The sequence below is a fragment of the Ambystoma mexicanum genome, chromosome 11 (genome assembly GCF_040938575.1).
Source record: "Ambystoma mexicanum isolate Mex_15411 chromosome 11, UKY_AmexF1_1, whole genome shotgun sequence".
Classification (NCBI taxonomy): domain Eukaryota; kingdom Metazoa; phylum Chordata; class Amphibia; order Caudata; family Ambystomatidae; genus Ambystoma; species Ambystoma mexicanum.
The window spans coordinates 861,337,380-861,351,172 of record NC_090934.1 but is presented as its reverse complement, the minus strand read 5'-3'; positions in this window follow the sequence as shown (position 1 = coordinate 861,351,172).

The window sequence follows — 13,793 nt, the reverse complement described above, 5'->3', positions numbered from 1 at the left end:
TTTGGTGTACCGGGTTCGGTTACAATGAGAGATTGTGAGCGGGTAGTTCCCGAGAGATCGGGTATGCTGAGGTTGAGGGACCATTGACCAATTCTTACCTATCAGAGGTGCATATAGAAGGTTGAAATTTAGTGTGAGAGTGAAACACCTACTGTGTTTTGCTAACCTAAACATGGTCGGTTTCTATAAGGTTGATACCTAACTATCCTGATGTTTTATGCATAGTGTGCCAGTTTTGGGCAATAAGAGTGTGAGCAGGTTTAATCTGAGAGCTGTATTCCTCTTGCACTAGAATGCTAATGAGGATTTACCTAGGTGTGCTTGCGCCACATTGACACGGCTGATTGTGTTCATTCTGAGCAACAAGATTGTGAACAGGTTTAACCTGAGAGTTACATTTGTTTTACAGTGGAGTGCCACTTTGTATTTTCCCCAGGTGGGCGGGTGTCACAGGGGTTTCATTCAACTACTTGGACAGTTTCGTGTACAGTATACATTGGGAACCTGAGCTTTCTAGTTCCATCTATGACTTTAACCGCTGTACCAGATGACATGGGGGGTGGACCCTACTGATATCTTGAATCAGGCACTGCTCTTGCATATGCACGCATTAATGTACTGTACAACCCTTTTAAACTGGTTGAGGCACATTTAAATTATACAGTCTGTCTGTTTTGACTGGTTGATCTACATCTGGGGTTATCCTACTGATAGTTTCCGGGTGCCTTGCGCCTATCATTAGTCTCCACGATGGTTGCTTATTTTGCATAAGACTTTTAATTTGGCTGGCACAGGGGGCTGGAGCAGAATTGATTCTGCACTTCCCCCTGTCAAGCCGCAATTATCTACTGTTACAGGTATTGTTCCTTGCCTCATTACAGATATGTGGCGAAGGGTTGGTTAGCAGGACTGTAAGACCGGGTGGCCGTATGCGCCCGAGGCTTCTTACACGTCTATATGCCCACACCATGATGGCGGTAGGCCAGGCCCCGACATTGGTGCGCATGCGCGTGATTGTCATGACAACCATTTATGTTGTCTGACACGCGGACGCGCGCGTATGTGTCGGAGTGGTGTTCCTTGCCACACCTCTGGCAGAGGTAAGTGATGTTGCGTCTCTCAAGCTCAACCTTGTTGAAGAGATGCTTTTTGCATCGATTAAACACGTTGGTAGTGCAGTGTTATTGATGTTTTTGTTACATATCTCGTAAAACAGAGGGGTGCTTGCATTGCGGTATGATTGCGGTTGATATGCTGGTTTTGATTTGATTGCTTGCAGTTGTTGACCATTCTAGAATGGGGCAGCGTCTACATTATGGGTAGTATCAGCACACCCCATTTAATACTTCTGCCAGCACGGGCAGGGGGGGCCACGACGGCCACTTGTCCATTTTGGTTACTTGTTGATAATTGGACCGGTTGATAACTCAACCTTTTTACGTGATTACACATCACTGTTCCCAACGGTGCGATGGGGGCTTCCCCCATTCGTGGTGGACAGGCTGCCGCTGCCATATCGTTTTAGGTTCCTGACTATCGTACAGTTTTTGAGTTACAATCAGGCTCTTTTCACTTCTTTTTAGCTATTGTGAGCTGCCCGACTCTTCTCTCACTCCCAGCTTTTACAGGTTTGGTCCTCTCAAGCCGGGTGAGTACTTGTGCATGTTATGGTGTATTTCTTATCGTTTCTGGTTATTCAATGTTTGTTTAGTATACTGGTATTGGAATGTAGTTCTGATGAGTTTTTCTCGCTTTATGAACAGGTTTCTGACCCTTTGACTATGGGACATGACGCCTAAGGTTGGTGTGTCATACGTTTTAGTTAAAAATGACAAGCTTTCAGACCTTGAGTTTCCTGCCATTGATTAGAACTATTTCTATAATTCTTTCTAGATAGGCGCAAACTCAGTTTGTATGTATCAAGTTGAACAAATAGCTTTCATCCCCCTGAGGATAGATATTTTATAATCCGAAACGCATTGGCAACTTACCAACTGTTATGAAGCTATTTTGGACTCTGTAATGTGTTATGATTTGCTATGAATTCTGCGGACATTGTGACAAACTATACCTGTTTGAGACTGAATCAACACGTACTAAGTGCTTTTATGTCACATGTGCCTCGTTTACCTTTGTGCCTGTACACTATGTGTCTGAATTTTATTCAATGATGTTTATTTGAGAACTATATGATAAAATTGGATTTTATAATTCTATTGATCCTGTTGTGTTTGAATATCAAATTTGTGTACGGTTATAACCCATGAGATTTACGCATGAGTCTATCTATAAAACTGACTTTTGGTTTGAAACTAAATTTGATGTTGGAGTCCCCGTCCCGGTCTAAGTGTTTTTGCGCTTTAACCTAGACGGCGGACCATTGTACTTTACTTGGGAATTCTTATCCCCTAGGAGTACATTTGAGGGTTACCATACGGCAACACATGGTTTTGTTTTAGTATGTACCCAGTAATCATGGCCTTAAATACCCAAATGAAAAAAGATATTCCAAATAAGGTCAGTATTCTTTGACGCAAATGATTACATTTTATAGAGCAAAAATGGTGTCATGTTTATTATATGGAGCAGAGACTAAAAGTGTAAAAATGCATTGGCTAAAGATCACGCCAATCCATAGCTCAATGGAAAACATTACTAAGAATAATGAACCCCCCACATCATTGACTTTTTGTTCGCTTGAGAAATTTGGTGATACAAGGTACGTGTGCAGTCTTGAAGAACTGGCTTCACTATTGCAAAGGATTACTTGAAAGTCTGAATAAGGTTCCAGATGACTTAGTTATCAATCCGATCACAGTGAAATAGAAATTGTGAGTTCTAATTGTTAAATATCATGTCAAATTTCCCAATAGAAGATGGAGAACTATGTTCAGGAGAATAAAGTAAAGTAATGAAAGTAAAGTAATGGGTGCCAGACAAAACATACCCAAAACAGAATAGTTGTGCAGATTTTGCCATGAGCCTAATACAATAGAGACTTCAGAGCATTGTGACGAATCCCAAGATGTCGTCACTGCTTTAGATGGGGAAGCCCCTTTCCATGAGGCCCGGGAGGGGAGGCCTCTACCCGATAGTCCCGTTGGGCGTGGTGCTCAGCAGGAGAATATCGTGGGGTAGGAGGACCCGATTGAGAGTAGTACCATCTTGGGAGAACACAGTACCCCTTTAACACTCCCACCTTCCCTAAAATTACTAAAAAAACAAATTATAATAAATTCCCTGAGGCCCCCATATATGTCTGTAACACATCCCAAGTAGAGTGCTGGGATGTTGAAGAGGCAACGAATAATGAGGATGACTGACCAGAAAGAATTCTCACACTCTAGTCTTTCGAGCAATGTCATTAGTCAGCTCCCATTCAAAATAGAAGAGGGAAGAGAAGGATGGCGTCTTCATTCTCGTAACGGCATGGGTTTCGAGAGACGAGCAGAGGATCAGAAGAAGCTCTGGTGGGCCTGGGTAGCTTCAAAACTGCAGAGGAGACATGTAGATGACCAGAGAAGGCTCTGGAGTCCCTGAGAAGCCACTGAACTGCAGAGGAGAACCACAGAGGACCAGGGAAGGCCACGGTGAACCGCAGAAGCAGCCACAGCTCCTGGGAGACCTGCGTACAACTGGAGGATGACAGCCAAGATCTTGAAGGTTCTAGGGTGGCCAATCCGAGGGTTTGGGGAGACCTAGAGGGCAGGTGAAGTGCATATAGAAGGAATACTCACTGGGGAAGAGATTCCAAATGAAGGGGATCCGGAACCCATGTTCGGGAAGTACTCCCCGAGCTACATGTAAGAGGAATGCAAGCGACACTCCGAGACCTTGGCAGGAGAATAAACCAAGGCTGTGGGTGAAGGTGAAGTCGGAGAGAAAGAACAGTGCACATACAGTCATTGAGTATTCTACTAGGCAGAAGAATGAACAAGGGGAGAGTGCTAAGAAAAAGCTCGTGGACCCAAAGCAATTGAGAGGAAAACCAGAACTCAAGCTTGGGGGAGAGAACCAGACTAAATTCCCTCATCGCAATATCTGGGAACCAGGCCTCCTCAGAAAGGGGCGGAGAACCTTGACACAATTTACGAGAGAGAATCAGTTCATTGCTCCTCGACATTATCTCTGGGAGGAGAGTCTGCTCGGAAGGGGTTGAGCACCGGCAGCATTAGCTTTGGAGAAAGAACCAGGCTATCCTTCCCTGCAGCAGTACGTGGCAACCAGTCCTACCCTGAAAGGGTCAGGGAACGATAAAATCACTTGGGAGATAGATCCAGGTCATTCTTTCTCATCACCGGGCTTGCCAAATAAAAGATGAGGATCTTTGACTATTGGAGATACAGAAGAAGCTTGTATACAGTTGGAAAGACTCTGAGGAAAGGGAATCAAACCCTTGAGTCTAGTGAAACTTTTGTTTGCTTTATTGCACCCTTTTTGGAACATTTGTTTTGTGAACTTCAAAGCTAAAGCTGACCTGCAGGTCGACAGCCAAGAGACATTTCCCTTTTCACCTCTGTTAAGTTTAGAGTGTGAGGGAGTGGTTCGGATTTGAACACACGTTCGGCAAATGTTAGTTTGGACATTCTGACACTGACCGTTTCATGAGCTAGTTTTGTTGATACAAGAAACCCCCTCTTAGAGTTGGGGTTAGTTAGGATTTCCTCCAACTCCCCCCTTTTCTATTGTTAATAAAAGTATTTGCCAGTCAATATGCCACCTTTGTGTCCATCTCTTACTCCTAGACCCTCACAGCATTTTTTATAGAAGGTCCTGAATTACATCTTCAGCTAATTTTACATTTTGCTTGATTTGTTATGGACTGGGGACTGAAGGGATAGACCGACAACATGAATAAGGCAGCTATCTCTGTAGCAAGCAAGGGTGACTGATGGTCCAAGTTGTTGAATGAAGGTACCAGGAGCCGGAGGTTGAGGGAAGTCCGGGATGAGGGAGTACAGCAGTCAGGGCTGTATGGGGATCAAAAGGGCCAAGCACGGTGTGTCATCTGTCTGGGAGGTGGTAGGGGTCACAAGGACCACCCAGGGACTGTCATCTGTCTAGGGAGTGTCACATGGATAAAACAGGGGTTTCACTGGTCTGAGTGCAGGGAAGCAAGTGGGATCAGGGTATTCCAAGTATGGGTAAGAAACACTTTTAAAAATGTATGTCCCACTGTGTTTTGCCTCACTCAGGGCTAGCTGCCTTGGGACTGATGGCATCAAAAGGTCGTCTTTGGTGTTACAATTGTGGTGAAATTGTGGGTACATTGACATTGTTGAAACCAGAGTGGTCTGGCTTCTTAAGCCCACTGCTTTTGCATGTGCTTGTCTGATGCCACTTTTTATAGAAATTGTATGGTCTTTACATTTATGCTATGCACTGTATATATTACAAACATTACTTACCCAGTAATCTTCTTTCTCAGGCGTGAATCTGCTTAGAATCATATGCTTTGGAAGGCCGCATTCTAGTGGATGGCTTGGAGTATGATATATTTTTTCAAATTCGAAAACAAGCCATTGGCAGGGGCATTCCTGTCACATATCCCTATCCTACATGTACAGGGGCCCATAATCTGTCACAGGTCGAGATCCCCAGATTGTATATTTTTCTGACAGGATGCCTGTATGTGCTGAGAGAATATAGCTGCTGTTGCATTGATCTGTTGCTTCTTTGCTGTGAGGCAGAGTGGGAGCATGTAATTCTAAGCATGTACATGCCACAGAAAGACAAATGCTGGGTAAGCAATGTTTGTCTTCTGAGGCTTGTGAATCTGCTTGGATTTGCACACTTTGCATAGATTGGCAAGCTGTACCTGGAGATGGCAGGTAAGCTGTGGGTACACTTGCAAATAGATGTTTAATACATCTTGTCCAAGCTGTGAGTCAGCTATTGCTTGTGTATTGTGGCAGGTCGGAAGAAGGAGTCGGACACTCTGAAGACATAATTCTGTTTGTTTTATGAATTTATAAGTAGAAAGCCTAACTTTCCCCATCTCTAAAGAGAATACCCAACTATATAAAAAGCTAAAGGTGGTTATCCGTGGTCATAACGTCAAAAGAAAATATCTCCTCCGTCCAAACTACTCCATCAGGCCCTGCGACTAATAGTAACTAACTTAAATAAACAAAGGGGGAGATTTGTCGTCGCCTGGTCTTCCCTCCAGGTCATTCAACAGCCTTGAATTAGGCAACCTCTCGGTAGAACAGATAGTCTCTGCAATTAACTCTTGTTGCTCCTCCAGAGCACTTTTCTTTCTCCTGCATTCTGTGGTTTGGGCCCCTATTCCAAATGTCTTTTACAATAACCTTTCTTGCTTCTCAGATAGTTATTTGAAAACTCTTTCCAGGCCTTCTCTGTGGGGCACTTGATGGGTGTTTTCCCATGCCCCTTTTGACACTTCTATAATCGTATGTTTTCAGACACTGAGTATCTCTTTCTTTACTGGTTATCCCCCAGTTTATTGATGCTATCCTTCTCTTTTAGACTTTTCACCTCCAGGTTTTGGTATCTCTCCACTTATTGCTCGTACAACAACTGTCTGCGCTCAGCCCCTCTCTTCTGGGCTTATTGCTTCTCCAATGAGATTGCTCTGTATTTGATGACTTGTTTTGAGTACTGAGATGAGTATCTTCTGATAAATAACGATATCCCGTGGACCTACCGCTTTTCCCAGTCCCCCGGGTACCTCTTACTCCTTAGGGGCCAGTGGTTGGGCTCGGCTCTCACTCAGGACTGCTCGCTCTCTGCTGACTCGGCTTCTCGTTCTTGTGTCCGCGTTGGATTCCTGTTTCGTACTATCACTGTGACCCTCGCTTCCTGTACGGGTGGCATCAGCGTTGTTCCTGGGATATCCTACCCACCACGTCCAGCTTGTGGTCATGCCATCACTGGATTGCCTGCTCGTCTCTCAGTAGATGCAAGTCTCTTCTCGATTCGACATGCACCGCTTCTCTGGCATCTTGTCCTTGTGTTCTTTCTCTCTCCAGAAGTTGTGGGCTCTGCTGCCAACTTCTGCTCCACCTCCAACCGGCATAATGATGTCAGGGGGCTTCCAATGCGCATCAGGCTTCTCCTCCTCTCTCCTCCGCCTATGCACAGTTATATATGTGCCTCGCATTAAGGAGACATCTTCCTTTTCTGGTGCCATTGGGTTTCGTCTTGCATTGCCATGAGCCAAAGACGAGGATGCCACATACTGAGGCTTATCAGGTGGTCCCATGTATGTAATTGCACTTGTGGTTGTAGGGAGTTCCTCACAGGATTGGAAGTCCTTGTTCCCAAAGTGGGAGTCTTTCCCAGTGAGGTTCCACTTGTCTCGACCCCTAGGGTGGGGTTTGCAGAGCGTGCTCATCTTCCTATCCTCATGGGGGCTCCCCCTTGGGGAGAAGGGATGAATACCTGCGATTTGTCACATAACCCGCCCCTCTTCCCCATCGTTATTGAGAGCAAATTGGCTGAGAATGTCCAGGTTTCCCTGTTCTTTCTGCTTCCCAAGGCATGGGGATCCGAGCTCTCCCCAGTTCCAGACGGGAGTATGCGAGGGATCTATTGTAGATTCCCAGGATTGTAAGGGAGAGTACTGGGTCTTCGTATCCTGGACCAAAGAAGGTTTTAATAGTTCGGCAAAGGGCAGGAAAATCCATGCCATTGCTTGCCTCTTCAGGGAGACCTGGTAAAACAGCAGTTTTGATGGTTGAAGGTTGGTCTCTTGACTCTCAATAATAGAGGGGCTTTAGGGAGGTCTCTACATGCCCATGTAGTCAGGCTAGTTTAACTGCTTAATTGTTCTGGATTATTTCTGCGTATATGTGGTCAGCTCTGACCGCAGTTTGTTTACTGCCTGAGTCTGAGGGCCATAGCCCATACGCCATTTATTTGTACCTTCTCATGCATCTGAAAAGTTTGAGAGCTACAGTAATATAGTGCCTTCCTATAAAGGTCATCCTCTTTATCACATGATTCTGCTGCTAACCAGCCTATTTCCATAGGTTCTTCCAAGGTGTTTTTAAGGCAGAACCTGGTGATATGTCCCTTCTCTCCACATGGAAAGCAAAGCGGGGAAGTTGGGTAGAGGGTCTTTATTAGTCCCAGTTTATCTTGAGGAGTTACTCGAGTTATTGTCAAAGAAGTGTTTCTTATTTGGGTTTCCTCCCTCCCCAGATCTTCTCCCGAAAGAATTTTCACGATTCTCTGAACCTTCTGGTTTGACATAAATTTGGGATATAATCTTACATCCTTCCTAAGGGCCAAGTCCTAAAAATTAAATTGTCCGGCCTACAAACCTGACTGCGGTTCGATCCCTGTGGTCAACTTTAATGCATAAATTCAAAGAGGACATCCAATGTTTCTCATTTTAGATTGGGACGACTGAGTCCACCCTCTGAAAAAAGTGGGGGGGGGGGCTCTGCCCCCCCACGTGTACACTCGAATTGAGCCCTGATCCTTCCTTATTTTTCCTGTTTTACCTAGATGTTGTATATATTTGTCTGACTCTGAGTGGTCTTGGGTGACCTGAATCGCAGTCTCGAGTGAGGGCGGGCTGACGTTGCTGTAATACCTCCTTGTAAAGGTGGGGGAATGGTGCTAATAAATAGTTCCAATGCGCAGGTCTCCAAAACATCTGGTAGGGTTTTCTTGCCTAATCATTGTGCTACAATATATTGTACCTGGCCTGCTAATTCCAAGGGACTTTCATTAGGTAACATGTGAATGTCCCAAACTTTTAATCTATAAAAAGCATCCGTTCTAACAAGGTCCTTTTTGTCTCAGGAAAAGGGGTAATCCCTAAGGGATTCCCATTTTAATACAAGGTTTGTAAGTCTCCTTTTAGTAAGGGACAAGAAAACAAATCCTTAAACTCTTGTCCCAGTTAAACTGGGTGGCTACCCATTTGATAATTTTTTTTAATGCCCCTAACTCCTCCCCTTCCTGATACAGTTGAAGTACTCCATGGGCTACTGTCTGGTTAGAGGGTCCTGTTCATATTTGGTCACACCCTTCTTGGAGTCACCGATCCACTTGACTCGGATGTTCGACCAGTCACTCCAAGATGTACTCGAGCACGGCCATTTCTACGCCTGGGCTGACCTACGAGAGGAAGTCCCAGAATAGCTGCTTCCTGCTTCTTCTCACTCATCCGAAACGTGAAGGGGCTGAGATTGTTCCTCCTGATCCGAGTCGTCAGGAAGTTTGGAGTTAAGGCCTGTGGACTATGTCTTCAAACTCGAGCAGTGGGAATTTTCTTCCTGTGACACTATATTGGGACATTAGCATCCCACTTCTGATACCATGTGTGGTGGGCCGGAAGAACGAGTTGCACCCTTGGGAGACATAATTCTGTTTTTTTAATGAAATTATACGTAGAAGGCCTAACTTTCCCTATCACTAAAGGGAATACCCTATCGATCTAAAAAAATGAAGGTGGTGTCTGAAGTCAAAAGAAAATATGTCCTCCAGCCAAACTACCCTATCTTGCCCTGCACTAATATTAACTAACTTAAATAAACCAAAGGAATGAGTTATATTCACCTGGTCTCCCCTCCTCCCCTCCAGATCATTCAGTAGTCTTGAAGTAGGCCACCTCTTGGCGGAACAGATAGTCTCTGCAATCAACTCTTGTCGCTTTTCCAGAGCACTTTTCTTTCTCATGCTTTTTGTGGTACACTTTTCATAATGCCTTTTACAATAACCTTTCTTGCTACTCAGATAGTTATTTGCAAACTCTTGCTAGGCCTTCTCCTTGGGGAACTTGATAGCCGTTTTCCTCTGCCACTTTTTACACTTCGATTATATGTTCTCAGACTGAGTGCCTCTTTCTTTACTGGTTATCCCCCAGCTATATTGATGCAATCACTCTTTTAGACTTTTCAGCTATAGTTTGGGTATCTCGCCACATGTTGCTCATACAACGGTCTGTGCTCAGCCCCTCTTTTTTTGGGCTTTTTGCTTCTCCAATGAGATTGTTCTGTATTTGATAACTCAATTTGAGTACTGGCACTAGTTTCTTCTGATAAATAATGATCTCCTGTGGGCCTCCTGCTTTTCCCAGGCCCTCAGGTACTTCTTACTTGAAAGGGGTTGGTGGTTGTGCTCGGCACTCACTCGGGACTGCTCTCTCTCTGCTGTTCAGCTTCTCATTCTTGGGGCTGCCTCCGACTCCTGCTTCGTACTATCACTGCAGATGTGAAGCTACCCTTGCTTCTTATACAAGCAGTATCAGCGTTGTTCCTGGGGTGCCTGCCCACCACGTCCAGCTTGTGGTCACGCCACCACGTGGTTGCTTGCTCGTCTCTTGATAGATGTGAGACTCTTCTTGCGCACGTTCTCTGGTGTCTTGTCCTTGCATTCACTTTCTCCAGAAGATGCAGGCTACATGACTAACTTCTGCTCCGCCTCCAACTGGCGTAATGATGTCAGGGGGCTTCCGTAGAAACAATGGTAATTCTATGGATTGGTTAACCTGGAACATAGAAATGTATTTTGGTGAAAGAATAGTGACAAACGTCTCCTAATGGCCACGACAGCTATTGGGAAAACTACCTTGTAGGTGAGTTCTCTAAGTGGGGTTTTATGGATCGACTCAAAAAGTGCCCCCCAGGAGTCTTTTGTATGAAGACTGTATTAATAACCCATCCAGAAGGCGGTTGAGTGACCTGTGGGTGAATCCTCTCGACTTCCTCTATGAGGCCTTAGGCACTCTCCAACCAGGATATTTTGTATTGAGGCATGTAGACTGTGCTGCCGGATGGACATTAAGGGAGTTACTAACTAACCCTCAGTCTAGTAGGTGTAGAATATTAATCACAATATCTGCAATTAAGATTAGTCATATATTCAAGGAGTAGTTGGTGCACTTTGAAGTAGAGGTGAGGTGTCGGGGATGGGGGGGGGGGGTGGAGAGGTTTTGCAAATATCCCTGACCAATGTATGCATGGAGCATTCCCTATTGACCCCTTCTCTGGGTACCTGGTTGAAAAGATTGGGCATCTGACTTTCGGGGGTTTTGAAAACAGATCCAATGTTGGCTGCCCCCACACTGCAACAATTCTTGAAGTATATTTGCATTACGATTTTGTTGAAGAACCCTGCTAAGATTGTCGGGCAGGAAGTTGGGATCTCCTGGCAGTTGCCCTGCCTGAAAGTAGATTTGTCTCTTGATGCACCACTGTCGTATTGTTTGTATCAGCAGTGACCGTGGTCTTGGGTGTATGTCGCTTTGTTTGTTTATCTATAAAATACTGTGGAGTTGTCTGTATTTATTACAGACATCAGTTGCCGAGTCTTGTATGAAAAGATAGCAGGGCAATCTTCATTGCTAGGAGCGCCAACACATTTATGTGTTGACCCGCCTGGGCTTGTGTCCATACCCCTTGTCTAGTGAACTCTTGATAACAGGCTCCCAGCTGAGCAGGGAGGCAACTGTGGTAATTGTAATCTTTTCTGGTGTATTTGTGTAAGGTCTGCCCTTTAAGTGGTTTGTTTTGTCCACCAAGGCAGAGCTCCTACCGCCTCTTCTGACACCACCACTAGATCATGCCATCCACCAGATACCGGTGGTCATTGGTCAGAGAGCCACTTTTGTATGGTGCACATGTTTTGTCATGCATACAGGGTAATGTAGATACAACAAGTCATCATCCCAAGAGGCTTCATGATCTTTCGACCCAGTAACTGGGCATTGAGCTGGCAGCAGGAAATGTGCGCCAACATTGCATGTGCTCTTTCTTGAGCAGGGTAAGCCTTTGCCTGTTTTGTGTCCAGCACTGCTCCAAGATACGTTTCTTCTGTGCTGGTTTTAAGCTTGAATTGGTTTCGTTGACTGTGATACCTAGTTGGAGTAGCAGGTCTTCTGTCTTTTGTGTTGTACAAGAAACTGGAATTTGTTTCTCCTGTTATGAGCCAGTCATCTAGATAGCGGTATACAGGGATGTTTTGACAGCACAGGTGAGCCACCACCACTGGGAGAATCTTGGTGAACACATGAGATGCTAATGCAATTCCAAAAGGAAGTACCTTGAGCTGGTAAGGTTGTGTTCTTCTTTTGAATCAGTCTATTTCTGTGACCTGCGAACATAAAAATGAAAGTATGCATCTTTCATGTGTAATGTTTTCATACAGATGTGTCTTTTGAGGAGAGGAAATACGCCCTGAAGAGTGGTCATCGTGAATGTTTGCAGTTTCACATTCTAGTTTGCTGGCTGAAAGTCTAAGACCAGCCAGTTGGACTTGTCTTCTTTGGGTACTACAATATAAAGAGAAAACATTCCAATGTTTACCTGATGCCATGGAACAATCGCAATTTATTTTTTTCAGTAGTAGTGTCTTGACTCTTCTCTAGGAATTCTTGGTGATCACTTAGCATTTTTCTTTCCTGCAGTAGTACATTGCATGTTTTGTCCAATTATTCTATGCAGCAACTTTTGGCTACTGTGCATACCCCCACCGGTCTGATGTTATCTCTTCCCAGGCATGGCTGAAAGATATCATTCATCCCTCAACTGGGGTCGCGTGGCAGGGGGGCCAGTATCTCAGAGTCATTGTATTTAAAGTAGAGGACACTTCTCTTGAGGAATGTCCTCGTCGTCACAGTTTCCCTCTGCATTGAAGTGAGGCTGTGGAATAGGCACAATGCTATGGCTGTGAACCTGCATACTATCTAGCAGTTGACGCCTCATTGTACTAGCCAAATGGCTGGTTATAAAATGTGGTACAACGAGTCCTGCAATTTGCAAGGGAACCTTTCAATTGAAAGCTTCTCCCTGAAATGTGGCTCTGAGATTTGAGTGTCGTCCTTTTTCACCCTATGTAATGCCCCATCAACTGCTTTCCCAAAGAGTTGAGATCCTCTACTGGCCTTTCTAGATGAGGGGCTTGGGTTTCTACCTTGAGCCTTGCCCCCCATAGGCAGGCATGGTATTTGATAACCCCAGGCCCAGCAACCTGGCACCCTGATGCTTCTGCGACATCTAGTGATTTTGTTTAATAAGAGCACTGTTTACCTTCTTGTATTATTTTCCTGAAAATTAGCCTGTAAATCTGGAGGGATTCTAGCCAGAAGGCAGTGCTAGTCATACAGTGTATGCCGCAGAGGTTGCTGCCTTAAGGCCAAATGAAGTAGTCTGTCTGTTCTCCCTATTTGGGAATATTCTGTAAGAGACATGGGAGCATTAGCCCTCTTCCTGGCAGTTGTTACTGCTACAAAGTCTGCAGTGATGTGGCCCCTGATTTACATTGAGTCTGATGGGGAAGGTTTGTACTACTTCTCCACCTGCGAATGTACTGTTTTGGCAGTAACTAGCTTAATTAAGGAGGGAGCAATGCGTTTTTAATTGAGCTATAGTGGTAGTTATCCTTTGTGGGTGAAGACATGGCTGGGAGGATCTTCCTCAACTGGAAACACCATTATGTGGCCATCAGGGTCTATGTAATCGGGATAAAACCCATGATGTGGACACCTGTATAGCTCTCATCAAAGACTAAAGTGTATTTTATGTTTTGTCCTTTCCTATCTTTCCATGAAAGTTACCATCCTAGACGTAGGGCTTCATTATAAGTCTGCTGGTGCGGAAATAAGGGTGCCGGTAGCAACGTACCAGCACCCTTTCCGGACTGGCAGACTACAACTCTGGTTTCCTGGGTCTGTGCACCCGGCAGGTCCTGCCGGGCCCTGGAAAGCAGAGTTGTCAGGGAAGCACCAGCACCGTTAGCAACAGTGCCAGTTCTTCCGAGGCCATGATTCCTGTGGAGTCCTACAGGACTCCACAGGAAAGGGGACTAACATTTTCCAT